We start from the raw sequence: 13,912 nt of genomic DNA, 5'->3' as shown, positions 1-13,912 counted from the left end.
ACTTTCTTCCTCATGAAATTTAAATGGCTCTGCGACCCCCCGTGCTAGGCCAGCCTACACATTCACAAACAGCCAGATTAAAAATCAAAGCCTAGGTAGGGTTTTTTGTTTTTGTTTTTTTGTTAAAAGTAATGCTATGGTTTTCCCTTGCATGACAATATTTTGCGCTGCTCAGGATAGACTCTTAACACGTGTGGGAGGAAAATTGCAAAGTTATTTCTCCTATAGACAGGATGATATATTTCCTAATGAGCAGCTTTCAGCAAGAGGCCTACTCTGGGTTTTTAAATGGCATTTAACCCAGAATGTTCAACAATGTGTGTGTATGTGTGTGCCTAAATCTTCTTAAAACAGGCTTCCGTTGCTGGGGTTTAGTAATCACCGAGGGATGTTTATGATAACAACTCACTCAGTAATTAAAACTGAATGCGGTGGCTGTTCATGAATGCCCAGACTTCACGATGGCTGAGAACAATTAGCAATGGATACTCAAGCCACACTAATTACACTGAGCTTGCAATCAACATTTTTGAATAGCATGTTTTTATGTGAAATTCACTTTGTCTCCATGTAGGATTCTGGGACTATGTGTTTGGTTCTCTTGAGGCTCTTTGCACTGAGAGACTTGGAAAGTTTTGTGTATTTTTTCCCCAGCTTTACTGTTGCATTCTTAACAAACAAACTCAAAGGTTTAATGCAATTGCACCAGGATGTCAAAACCAGAAAGCAAATGTATCCAAAAGAATCCTGATTATTCTAATGCCTCGTGGGACAGAACATATAAATAGCTGCATTCATGCAAATTCTAAAATGTCCAGAATATTTCAAAGGCTCTTTCTAAACAAGAACATATGGCAGAGTTTCCAGAAACTTTCCAATTTAGGTATTGGAACTGGGATTCTCTAGGAAGGCAGTTCCAAAGAAATGGAGCTGCTATCAAGTCTCCATCCTCTCACTGTCTCTCCTCTGGTGGCATTTAGTAACATAAATGTATGTAAGGATACCACTAACTCTTTTCAGTCCTTCAGAAGATGAGGAGAGGGGGTCAAACTAGGAAAGGGGTTTATATTCATAAGCCCCCACTCTCAACATCCTTGCATACATTGGCCTCATTTTCTCCTCTCTCAACCTTCGTGCATTCCATGACAAAGCCAGCAGGAATATTCTAACCATATTCTCCTCAACGCAGAGCACTGATTGGGAACACTGATTGCACTGTGCTGCTGATTGTGGGAAGGATTCAGCTGCAATGCAGTCAGGTCTTTGCTTTGAACACACCAAGGACAGGAGAGGAGAGATCGGCTTGCGGGCGGCACATGATGCACCCATGCCACGACACAATATGAGCTCTCCAGGATGCATTGTGCATTTCTCATTTGCTGCACCAAAAATGCATTGGGGTTGGCAGCACAGCCAATGAAAACTGTGGATGGTAGCTAACTAAGTTCTACTCAGAGTGGACCCATTCAAATTAATGGCTATGCCTAATTTAGATACATTAATTCCAGCAGGTCTATGTAGAATAAAACTTAGTTGGATACAACCCTCTATTTCTAGATGAAATGAGCAAGCTTTTTCCTAAGCCCTGGAGCAGGCAAACTGCTGAAGTGAACTTCATGGTTGAGGAGAGATTTGAACTCTGGTCTTGGTCTGTCACTCTTAGTTCTATGCTGCATTGGCTGTTATGATGAAGACAAGTACCTTGCAATGATAGGAAATGGAGAGCTGGTCCCCCTTTGCTCTGCTGGATGTTCACTATGTCCATAGCAGGAGTGACAACGGTAGAACTGGGCTTGACTCTGCACCTGGTACTGGATTCTTCCTAAGTCAGGAGTAGTCAACATGGTGCTCTCAATGTGGTTGGACAACAGCTCTCAGCAGCCCCTGCCAGCATGGGAAATGATCAGGGATTATGGAAGTTGTAGTCAAGAACGTATGGAGAACACTGTTACTCCTATGCTTTGGGTTACTCCTGTCCTATGTCACTTCAGGAACGACCACTGTTCTCCTATATTTTTATGAAACTGCATGAGATAGATTTTTTTTAGCCTTGGCAAGCTATTTATCTGACTAAGAAAAGGCTTCTGAAAGCACAAGTTTTAATCATTTCCAAATTGACCTCACTTATTTTTCGGGAATTGAAATTAGCTTCCACCAGAAATAAATTTAGCTTCTTACTAGCATTTTTTTAAAAGTTATTATTAGCTCACTATAATTTTACCATAAATATATTATTATAAATAAAATTATTATGAAGTTGTAGGCTGATCAGGAAAGACTCTGAAAATTTATATTGATTTGAAAACATTCAATTATGATACGGATAAGTGGCTCTCTAGACTACTCTGAAGCCAGTGAGAGTGAGGCTACTTTAAATGTTTAGTATAATATAATCCAAATAGCTACAAACTACATTTAATGAAATTCTCCAGAATGGAAACAGCCTATTGACTCCTAAAGCTATTTCATAATGGGCTCTCACTATCCATACAACACTGCACCATAACGATGATTAAAAATCCATCTGGGATTCAGCAACCATAAGCAGCTGTCCTCCGAGGCCAAGTCATCTGACCCAAGTAGAAAAATATATAAATCCTTCTAAAGAATAAGACCACTGTCAACCCACTGAGCAGAGGAAGTGCAGTTTCTAAGGAGTAAACTTCATAGAGCTCAGTGGTACTTGCTGCTGAGAAAACCAGCTTGGATTGTACTGTGCATTTCAGAGTCAGAGGTGCGGAGCCACTGAAGGATTAAGTTATTTCCCCAAAAGAAATATGGGAATTTGTATTATTCAGATGTACAATGAATCCAAATGTTAGCTGATATCTTCCTTTCTGTAGCATATCTCCAGCCATGGGCCAGGTCTACAAACTTGCAGTGCACCAAACCAGACCTTATCCATCAATCATCTGTTGTGGCCTATCAGATACTTGACAAAACCACCATTTTTGAAGCCACAGCAAACTAAGCAGCTTTTTGAGCCTCCTGCAGCCCCAGTACATCCAAGCTTCCCTTTGATTTGTGGTTCATAAGCAAGCAGACCTGTTCCACAGAAGAGTTTTAAGCTGCTTATGTTGTATTTTTTTAAAAAAATAATAATAAATTACTTACTCCGTCTATCAGCTGTGCAGTAACAATAAAGCATGTTCTCCATAACAGAGAGCACATGTTGCGGTGGGGGCCTGCAGCCACCCCACTGTTGTTTGGTTAAAGGCCACGAGCTGTGATTGGGCAAAAGTGTCTTGCTGGGGAGTTTGTTATGTTGCAAATTGGTGGGAGGGGTCAGAGGGCTTAAATACAGGGCACGCAGTTTGGGGCTTTCTCTTGGGCTGCATGCACCAGATCACCCACCCACCCTCCCTGAAAAGGGGGGGTTCATTGCTCTCTGACCTTGCTATGCCTGTCATGGGGTCGTCTGCTTTTGAGACAGGGGCCTGGTAGGAATTTTGTCCATTTGGCTGATTGGCTGTTGCCATTTGGTATTTTGCGTAGCAAATCATCACAACTTGTAAGGTTGGCAGTTAGGCATTGGTTAAAATTGGTTGGTGGAGGGGTAAGTGCCTACCCCTCCAATGGTGGTGCTGCATAGGGAATTCTGTTAAAGGAATCTAGGGGCTTGCCATCCTTTTGTCCTAGTCCCTGGCATTGGACTTGGGCCGTGCAAGCCCCCAAGGGCATGAGGGTGAGAAATGAGGGGCTGATGCCCAGCTTCTTTTCTCCCCAATATTGTTTTCCCTGACTGGCTTCCGCTGGAATCCGGAAGTCAGCTCTGTGCCTGGGGCAAGGACAGATAGTCGGAACCAATGCCTAAGCAACCACTCACGTGTGTGTATTTAAATAAAGTTGTGGCCAAATTCATGCCAAAAACCTTAAACAAAAATTGATGTGTGTGGTGTGAGTTATTGGGGTGGCTTGGGGACCTCGACGCACAACAAGCAAACTCACAACCACACCCCATACCAGAGAGGCCATTTGCACACGGTTTTGCACTGATAACTTTTGTAACCAAAACTTTTCCCTGGGTTATTAGCTTTTACTGTGCCATGAACTTTGACATGGTGAAGGAGAGGATGGAATTGTTCAGGCATCCACCTTCACTCTGAAATGATGGTGGTTCCAGGCCTGGCAGATCAGGGTTTTGTTTTTGCTTTCTGGATATGTAGACTGAATTGACCATTCTCACAGGGGAGAATGTAAAGATCCATGCAAGAATGTGATTGACATGGAAAACGTCTTAGACCAGACTTGTGGAATGCGACAGTCGGCTTTAAGTACCTGAGTACCACTAATACAGTAGTAATCAATAAATCCATGTACATATTTAAAAGATGAAATTCCTGAAAAGTGTCCCAGAGACACATCACGTGGAAATTTTCTTCCAAAGCAACTCTCCATATGCATTGACTGGGTCATACCTGGGGCTGCCATACATCTGGATTTTCCTGGACTTTACCGGTTTTTCAAAGGCAGAATTGACTTCCAGGGGGGATTTCCAAAAGTCTGGATCTTAGGCAAGTCAATTGAAAAATTGTGCTTTTTGGTGTGTGTGGTTTTTTGGGGGGGACTCAATAATTTTGGGGGTGTCCTTGTTTTTACTTTTTGAAATATGTTATACCCCTTTAACTAAACATCTTTTCTAGAGCACAAATATACCAGTCTGTTGATCCATACTGCACTTCAAGATTGCCATATTCAATTTCTGTTGAAATACTGCCTTTTCCTTTGGTATTTGACAAGCTTTTTTCATTCAGCCTTTGTCCCAGAGGCTTAGGTATTAAAACAGAATGGGCAATGCAATGTATGCATGTATGTCAACAGCAAGGAAGACTTACAGAGCTTTATAAATCATGTGGACTGCTATCAAAGTCTTGATTTAAAAAAAAGGAGAACCATGATTGTAGTTCTATGGAGCTTTTGTCATGTATCTCAGCTCAACATTATTTGCAGTTTGACTGTACAATGAACAAAGCTTGCTAGTGTGCAAGAAAGCTCACGTATACACTGAGACATAGTATTACTAAATGAGATAAGGTGTTTCTGCAAAACATTCACATTCATTTTTTCAATTAGCTGTATTTTGCAAACTGGAAATGAGAAGCGGAGGCCTATGAAATTTAATTGAAAGGACTTAATGCTATATAGTCCATATGTAGCCTTTAGCTTACTTTTCTGCAGATGGTAACATGGGGGGAAATTAATGGCAGAAAGAGAGGAAATGGGGGAGAGGGAGAGAGAGGATGGGATGGGATGGGATAAAAAGTAAAAAGGGGTGGTGCCAACATCCTTTGCTCTGCCTCCACCCATTTTGGGGTATAACCTACTGATGTTGTGAATCAAACCTTAGATTTTCATAAAGCAGGCCCCCAACCATGTCATGTTCATGGCTTGTTCATGGCTTGTTGTTGTTGTTGTTGTTGTTGTTTTTAGTAAATCAATACTGTTATTATGATCTAAGCCAAAGGATGACAAACAGTACCAAAGAAAGCATCCCTAATTTGTCAAGTGAGTGATTTGACAGTGTAGTGCCCCCTTTTTGGGGGGAAAAAAACCCAAACAAACACCATCCTTTCTTGAGGAATGTCAACATCAATTTACCAACTCATGTTCTCAGTTGACACATTCTTGGTAATCTAATTGGCCATGTGTCACTCCCATCCCATTGGCTGTATCTCCCATGGGACTGATTCAGGAAGCATTGTCCTCACTTACAACTGCTTTCATGTGCCTTCAATGACATCATCATACACACACACACACACACACACATTTAATTGGCTACTTAATTGTCTTACCATCTATGATCCCTCCTTCACTGCAGTCAACTATGAGCTAATCCAGAAAGGGAAAAGAACAAACCAAAAGGAAAACATGTTGCGTAATAGCAGCCAGGACAAGTCAAACAGAATCAAAATAAAGAAGGTCTTTGTTTCATAACACCAAAACTGTGTTGTTGTTTTTAACTTGCAATTTGAAACTGGAAAACATAATTGCAGTTCAGCTTTTTGAGTTTCATCATTTCGTTTCATTTCATTTAATGTGCCTTTCCAGATTAAGCATGTTATTCTAAATCCTTAAAGTCACTATAAAGGACCATTACTCCACCACTGCTAATTAGCAGGATTCTAGGCAACTTTTTTTTTACCATTTAAACCAAACCTTACCTGGCCTTTCCTACTAATTCCTTATCAGCATTCTGTACATCCCAGGGCTGAGCTCATATTGATTTGTTGTACTTAAAGGAACCATGCCAATCAAATGTCCCAAAAGAATATGGTCGGGGGGGGGGGGGCTGTGGTGAAGAAAACCTAGTAAAATGAGAAAGCTGTAATACAGGGCAAGAGAAATAGCCTCGGCATTTTAATCTCTCCGGTACAGTGGTATAATATCAGAGTCGTATAATAACTTAGCATTAAATGATAGATCTTTGTTAGGAGAACACCTACTCCCTGAAAGAGTGCTTGCAATACAATGTGCTGAAATTCTGCCTCTTTTCAGTGGCGGATCTTGGGGTCTCAAATATCAGCAGTTTCCCATGTGATGCCAAAATTCAGTGCCCCCACATCTCATGCCACATTCTAAATAATAATTGTGGTTCCCCCCTGCAGCGCTCCTAAGGCTCCATGCCCAGTGCCGCCAAGCGGTTGCATCCCCCTGCATCTGCTCCTTTAGACTTGCCAGCTGGCCCTGGAGATCCTGCCTGTACCTTGGAAGAATTTGACATATTATGGCTGTCTCACCAGTTCCTTCCCAAACCTTCTTTCCTACCTTCTGTGACCCCTCCTTTGCCAAGATAATCTCCTGGGTGAAACACTGCATTGTTGTAGTCATAGAATGGGAGACATAGTGGCTTTGGCTACTTCTGACAATCTTCTGGTTAACATCTTGTACTCCTTAATCCACCTTCCCAATTCAGAAGTCAATGAGAGATGTGTGAACAACCTCTGCGTCAAAACTGGACATCCCCCTCGCACCCTGACCTTTCATGCACCTACGGCGAAGGCTCAGCCCTGAGTGATTGGCTTATCTTGACAGGTAGGAACCCTAGGCTCAAATCAGGGGCCCTATAGATTCACCCTCTGAGGTTTCTTTTTTGGGGGGAGGGCAGCTTCTGCTTCTATGACAAAACTATAGAACCTGAAATGTCAACAGGAGGCAATTACAGAGAGGGTTCCAATAAGGCCAGGAACTCATCAGGTTTCATTCACAGTAGTCTTATATGTTGCTATAGCTTGGGGATTATGGGGTCTGTAATTCCCTTGACCCTTAGATGCTTCTGATATACTGCACATGCTTAGCAATATCCAAAACAATTGAGAAACCTAAGGACTTACATAAGAACATTAGAACAGCCCTTCTGGATGAGGCCAATGACAAAGCTGAAAATAGGCATTCATAGCTACAGAGGTCACGTGAGCCTCAAGTGACAAGGTTGGCACAAAGAGTACCTCCAAACAATGTACCTGCTTCTTCAGAATGAGTGCAACCCCATCCTTATCTTCTCAGTACAAGAGCCACCCACCCTCAAGGAATCTGCCTTCCCAGGGTTCAGACACAGGATATCGTTCCTCATCAGATACATTGTTCACGCACAGCAGCCACATCTTAGGCCTTCATTAAACTTCACCTTGCACTCATCCTGGCCAGATAGGACCCTGATGCCCCACCTCTGATAAGGAATGCAAAGCATTGGAGGCACATGCTTCAGCCATGCTTCCAGGCCCCATCACATTCCCAAATACATCACTGTGAATTCAATAGAACTGATTCAGAATGGGTTCAGTTTTAACCTGAATTAATTTAGGGCATCCAATGTAAGATGCTCTCCAAGGTAACTGGAATAAGTACCCCCATTCCAAATCAGATAGTGGGCATCAGCCTACTGTTAGCTGTAATCTATTGACAAACTGCCAGAAATCTTTATACAAAAATGTTCTCCCTTTGTAGAAGCTTTTATTCTTTTGCATGAAAGTCGGGTGTTCCAGGAACTTGGACTCATATGTATGCCCTTCACGTTGTGTTTTTAAATAAAGTTCTTCAGAGTGACACGGTTGTACAGTCTGGAGTTTTGCCAGATGAAGCTTCATTGATCTTTTAGTCAACCTCTGTTTATTCAGCACCTGATATTCTGGACAGTTGTGAAGGAGAATAGAAAGAGCCATAAGCAGGGAAGTGGATTTATTTGTAGAACTGTCCTAACGGAGAAGCCTCAAGGGACACCAGAGTAAGAGATGAGTTTCCGACAGCAGGAGCAAAAATGGCTAAACCGTTTCCAGACATCTCCTCTGTGGACTTGAATGAATTTCTCAGTTTTCAAAAGGAGTATCTGATAGGCGTGTACATTGGTCACAACAATTCAATCTGTATCTCTAACTTTGGAAAGTGGCCAAGTCCTAAGGCTCAGATAGGGATGTCTGGAGAACAGCATTTGGCCCCTGAGTGTGATATTCCCAACCCCTGCAAAAGGGGGATTGTACATAGGGCCAGCCTACTCTTACTCAATACTATTGCACTGCCACATTCTGACTCATAGAATGTAGCATTGTAGAATTGGAAGGTACCCCCAAAGGTACCTCATCAAATCCCCTGCAATGCAGGAATCGCAGCTAAAGAATCCCTGTCAGATTCAACCTCTGCTTAAAACCTCCCATCAAGGATAGTCCACCACTTTCCAAAGTAGTCCATTCCACTGCTGAACAGTTCAGCAGACTCTATGGCAGAATTCCCAGGGCAACCAGAATCTCCCCCATTCCATTGGAGCAAAAGATTGCTGGAGTGGATCAGGGCCCTTTACCTGAAGAGGCGCCTTTTAATAAAAGCGGAGCTTACAACTGAGACAGACCTGATATTCCTATATAAGGCTGCCTATTGCTCAAGAGTTCTTTTCAACAGAGGGTAGCCCAGGGCTTCAAATGTCCCTGGTATAGCATATCTCTGGAGAAGTGTGGAAAGTTAAAAAGGCAGCCCTTGGGATCATAGTAGGAAATCAAGATGGCTGCTGCCTAGTCACTCAGTGCCAAGTGTTATAAAAAATAAAAAAGGGGAAATGGTGGTGAGCACTGTTGGGGTGTGATACATCATTTTAATTATATTGCAGAAACAGGTTTTTAAAAACAACAACCATGTTTCTTAATTTGAATATCATATCTGCTTGAAGATGCACAAAGCCCCCCCCCCCCCGTAAAATTTTCTTGTGAACAGGTCAGACCCAAGGGTCTTGTGTTTTCAGCTGGATCCTATTCCCTTGAAAGGAAGTTGGTTAAACAGGGATGGCAAGAATGTATGGTGTTTAAGCAACATCCCTTTGCATGCCATCTCCATTCCTAGCAGGAAGTGGCTGCCAAGCTGCCCTCAAGCATAGCGCTGGAGCTGTGGTCTGTCAAACACAGCAGGCTCAGCATATTATGTCTCTAGTGGGCTGTGGTCCGAAGCAGATGATTAATCTGTCAGGTCTTACTGGAATGCTTAGGAAACCTGGCTGGTAAAGACAGGAAGAAAGGTCAAAGCGTAAATTACACTTGCAGTGGGTTTAAAGCAGCCCCGTATATTAACCAAGCTATTCCCAAGTGAACACCTCCCTGCTTCCCTTGCACTTAACACTTTCCCTCTAATTTGATCACAAAAAAGTCTCTAATGGAGATGCAGCTTATTATTATGACTCAGCCTTTCTTTACTGTGCTTTTTATTTGGCCTAGAGGATAGATAAATAGATGGGTAGATGATGGATAGAACCCAGCCAGTGTTAAGCATGCTTAAGTTCTACTGATTTCATTTAGAAAATTAAGTAGGTGGTGAAATTTTACCCCAAAGTATGAATGAGATCACTGAAACATCCGGTCCAATGTTGTCTATCGCTAAGCTTCATTCTGAATGGTGCTCACCACAAATGTATAATTCCCAGAATGCTTTGCCATGTCATCTCATTACTATTTTTCAGAAAGATTTCAGGACTTAAAAAAGCTTGCTGTACTTGCTGTTCTTGACACACACAAAAGGACGCAGTACCCACCAAGTGCTGCATTTTCTAGTGAAATTTCACTGCAGGTTCTCAGACCTACTGTGTTTAAAACAGTCAAACAGAAATTACCATAATTTCAAGGCAAGGGGAGGGAGATAAAAACACTGATGACATTATATATATATATATATATATATATATATATATATATATATATATATATATGAGAAAGAACACGAAATGGTAAGAACAGTTTTGACTCAGCCTCATATTAATATGCAACCTTACAAGACAGCGCTTCCTAGCACTTACTTTACAGGTTCTAATTACATTTCCATCTAAACTTCTCCTGAAAAGAATATCTCCTGTGAATCCGACTGTGGGATTTGCAATGCTAATGAAGTCAACACCTGGCACAGTGCACAGCTGACACGACTCCCATCTTCTTTCCCCACCACACATATTTTTGTCATCTTCTTTTGGCAGATTTCAAATCTGTTGCTGTTTCATCTTAGTGTAATACAGGAGCGGGGAACTTCAGGGCTGAAGGCCAAATGTAGCACCCCTGGCTTCTCTTACATGGCCTTCAGGATTCTCCCAAGGCCATGCACCTGCCCAAGTAACACCCCTCACCCGTCGTGCTTTCCTTGTGGCTTTTTGCACAGCTGTAATGTGTCACTGAACTCTGATAATGCCTCTTTCTCACTTGGAAGGGGGACAGAGGGGGGGTATGTCTCTCTGTGTGTGGAAACTAGCCCACTGCGTTAAAGGTAAATTCAGAGGAAAAACCCCCAACAAAGATGATTTGATGCATGTTAGAGAACATAACCGTGCCTACTGAATTGTCATGAAAGCAGTGAGGGGAGCATCCTTCAGTAACCACCCAGCAGATCTCTTCAAAGTGATCAATAAGCTGTTGGCACCTATAATGGTTGGATAGGGTCTGGGACAACTCAGAGACCTTTCTGAATTGCTTACTGGGCACTTTCGAGAAAAAACTGTTCATCTCCATTGTGAACTAGTTCTCTGAGTGAGCTTTGTGCTTTGTGGGATCAGATTCCATTTTTGCAGCCTGGTGGCATGGACAAGATGCTTGAAAGTATATGCCCAACAGCATGCTCTGTTGACCCTTGCCCTTCATGCCCGACAAAGGCTAGCTGGAGATATGACTCTGTGTGTTCAAAGTGTGGTGAACGAGGCGGTGCCTGCCCCCTTGACATTGCAGCCACTGTTGGGGGGCACCCTGGACCCAACAGAATTTAAGAAGTACTGCCCAGTTAAATTTATTCCACTTTGAGGCAAGATGCTTGACAAGGTTGTGATGGGGTGCCTGCAGGATTTAGCACTAAAGAGTGGGTTTTCTGGGGGAAGGCAAAACTGCTCAGATCAGACCTGTTTCTAGAAAGCACAAGAAAAGCAGAAAATTGCTCAGAGTGGAAGAACCCTCACATCTAGAGACAGTTTCACAAGGTCTGGTCAATGGTCAAAGATGATGGGAGTTATATTTCAACAACAGCTGGAGGGCCACAGATTTCCCAACCCTACTTTATAGTCCTTCTTGATCAAAGCTATCCAATAGCCAATCTCTGGGTGCGCAGAGCAACTCTAAAATCTTATTGCCCCAGACCCATGGGTTTCCAGTTTAAGTCCCATTTGGAGGACAATTTCAATTCAGTTCACATTTCATAGAATCATAGGGTTGGAAGGGACCCTGAGGGTCATCTAGTCCAACCCTCTGCAATGCAAGGATCTCAAAACGCTGTTCCCCATCCAATTTGAAACCATAGTGGACCCTGCTTAGCTTTGCAACTGTGCTAGCAGTTTTATTGCCGCTCCACTAAATTACCACTTTCCAAAGCAATATATGAATTGACACACAGCCAGCTTTCAACATTTTTACTTCTCTGAATTTTGAAATGCAGTTTGCCTGCCAAGGGATGTGCACAAAGATGCACATGCAAAGGCGAAGTATGAATACAAATGCACGAATTAGCAAAAATAACATGTAAAAATGCATTGTATTAGGGAACTTGCTTTGCGAAAATGTTAGAAAAATTGAATGCATTTTTATGAAGTTTTTTTTGTAAAGGAAGGAAGGGAAAAAAGAACTTGCAAACTGATGTAGAAATGTGGGGAACTGAAGACTGAAAAAAATGAGAGAAACAAAAATTGATATAGTTACCTCCTCACAATGTCAGATCATGATCATACCAATTTCAGGATTTCCCCTGCCTTCTAACACATTTAAGAATTGGGGCCAAAGTCTTCCAGGTACAGCCATTTATGTCACAGGAGGGTATGACTCTTCTGAAATGAGCCACAGGTCCATTGCCTGAAATATACTTTTTAGCACTAGCTGATTCAAGCCAAATAACATCAGAAAGTGAAGTCAAGATCTATTTTAGACCTGAAGTATTAGAAGAGAGTGAGTCATAAATGTTGGGGAAATGCAGGAGATAATAATTGTAAATTGTTTAGATATATCATGGTTGGTGGGCAAAAACATCAAAACAAAACATATTGTCACAAACGTGTTATTAAGAATGTGGGGGAGCACCTAGAATTTTCTTTAAGAGCCATTAGAAAATCTCCAACAATGCTGAAGCTGGGTTTTTTGAAATACCACCATCCATCTTTCCTAATTATTTGCTCTCTTTGCATGTCACTTTCCCCATCTGTTAGTATTTCACATCTAAGCAGATAAAAATATTCTCTACATGTTATGTATGCAAAACTGAGAATATGATTTAGATCCCCCAGAAAACTGTTAAGGAATTCCCCTACCTCCATCTTTTTTAGGAGGGGGGCACTTCTTCTTTTTCAAACACCTTTTTGGATTCCAAGAGTAGAGCAATGAATTTTATAAGCTAGGGGAGGGGTAGTACATCTGGTGGGGGACATGTCAGGCCCCTTCTGGGGTAGTAGTAGTAGTAGTAGTAGTAATAATAATAATAATAATAATAATAATAATAATAATAATAATAATAATGTATTTAAACCCTGCCCATCTGGCTGGGCTTCCTCAGCCACTCTGGGCGGCTTCCAACAAAATATTAAAATCCAGTAATGCATCAAACATTAAAAGCTTCCCTAAACAGAGCTGCCTTCAGATGTCTTCATCTAGTTCACCCAACTTTGTTCCCACCCTGCATTCACCTCTCACCTGTGGCTTCTAGAGGCTGTCAGCATGCGACAGTGACCACACCCCAGGAATGGTTCTGACTACATCAGGTGGGGGTAGCAGATTGTGGCATTTGCCCATTCTTTTGAAAATGTCTGTACAGGGGGAAAGAAAGTGTTAATAGGTAGACCAATAGAAAAGCCAGAGGTGGAGCCTACTTGTTTATAAAAGGGCTTAGCCCGAGGGTTAGTTGGTTGGTTGCTTGGTTAGGAAAAGGCAGTTGGGAAAGCAGTTGGCAGACAGATGGAAATAGAGAGCCAGTTAGTGCAGTTGGTTCTTGTGTGAAGGGAGGTAGAAGTTAGAGACAGAATAAAATAAGCCTAAGAGGGTAAAGGGTAACAGCGTTTTGAATGCATTTAAAGTTTATTTGTGTTTGCAATAAACTACAATCTTCATTGTTAACTTAAGAACCTGACTGAGACTAAGTGATTTACCGAGGAGGACCTGGTTGGTGGAAGTGGATTAGTGATGTACGAGTCAATAGTCCATGAGACAGACGGGGGCTCCGTATGAATGCCACACACACAGATGAATCTCAATCCCTCAGTGAAGACAGGCTCCAGTGGATTGAGCAGTGGTCCAATGGTCAAGAAGGCAGTTTCTGCATGTGCTGTAGGAGGAAGTGATGGGCAGATGGGGATCATCAACCTGGGAAGAAAAAATATCCTGCCTTGCAAGACATCTTGGGGAGAAGAAAAAGCCAAGGAGTAAACCCTACACAAATGCCAAGTTGAGTCCCCAAGACAGTGGAATGGTGATGTGGTACTCATCTT

At 42.2% G+C, this 13,912-nt stretch overlaps 1 long non-coding RNA gene across 1 annotated transcript in view; it reads right to left on the bottom strand.

Moving 5' to 3' along the window:
- LOC309347408 overlaps positions 1-13,601 on the bottom strand; it is a 38,199-nt gene extending 24,598 nt beyond the window's left edge. The window contains exons 1-2 of the long non-coding RNA XR_014158923.1: positions 13,298-13,601; positions 1,702-1,884 (exon numbers count right to left, since the gene is read on the bottom strand). This is a non-coding gene — a long non-coding RNA (uncharacterized lncRNA). The remainder of the gene's footprint in view (positions 1-1,701; positions 1,885-13,297) is intronic.
- Between the last annotated feature and the right edge of the window lie 311 nt (positions 13,602-13,912).

This window comes from Podarcis erhardii, assembly GCF_964252035.2.
Source record: "Podarcis erhardii genome assembly, chromosome: 7".
Classification (NCBI taxonomy): domain Eukaryota; kingdom Metazoa; phylum Chordata; class Lepidosauria; order Squamata; family Lacertidae; genus Podarcis; species Podarcis erhardii.
This window is presented reverse-complemented; position numbering and strand designations above follow the sequence as displayed.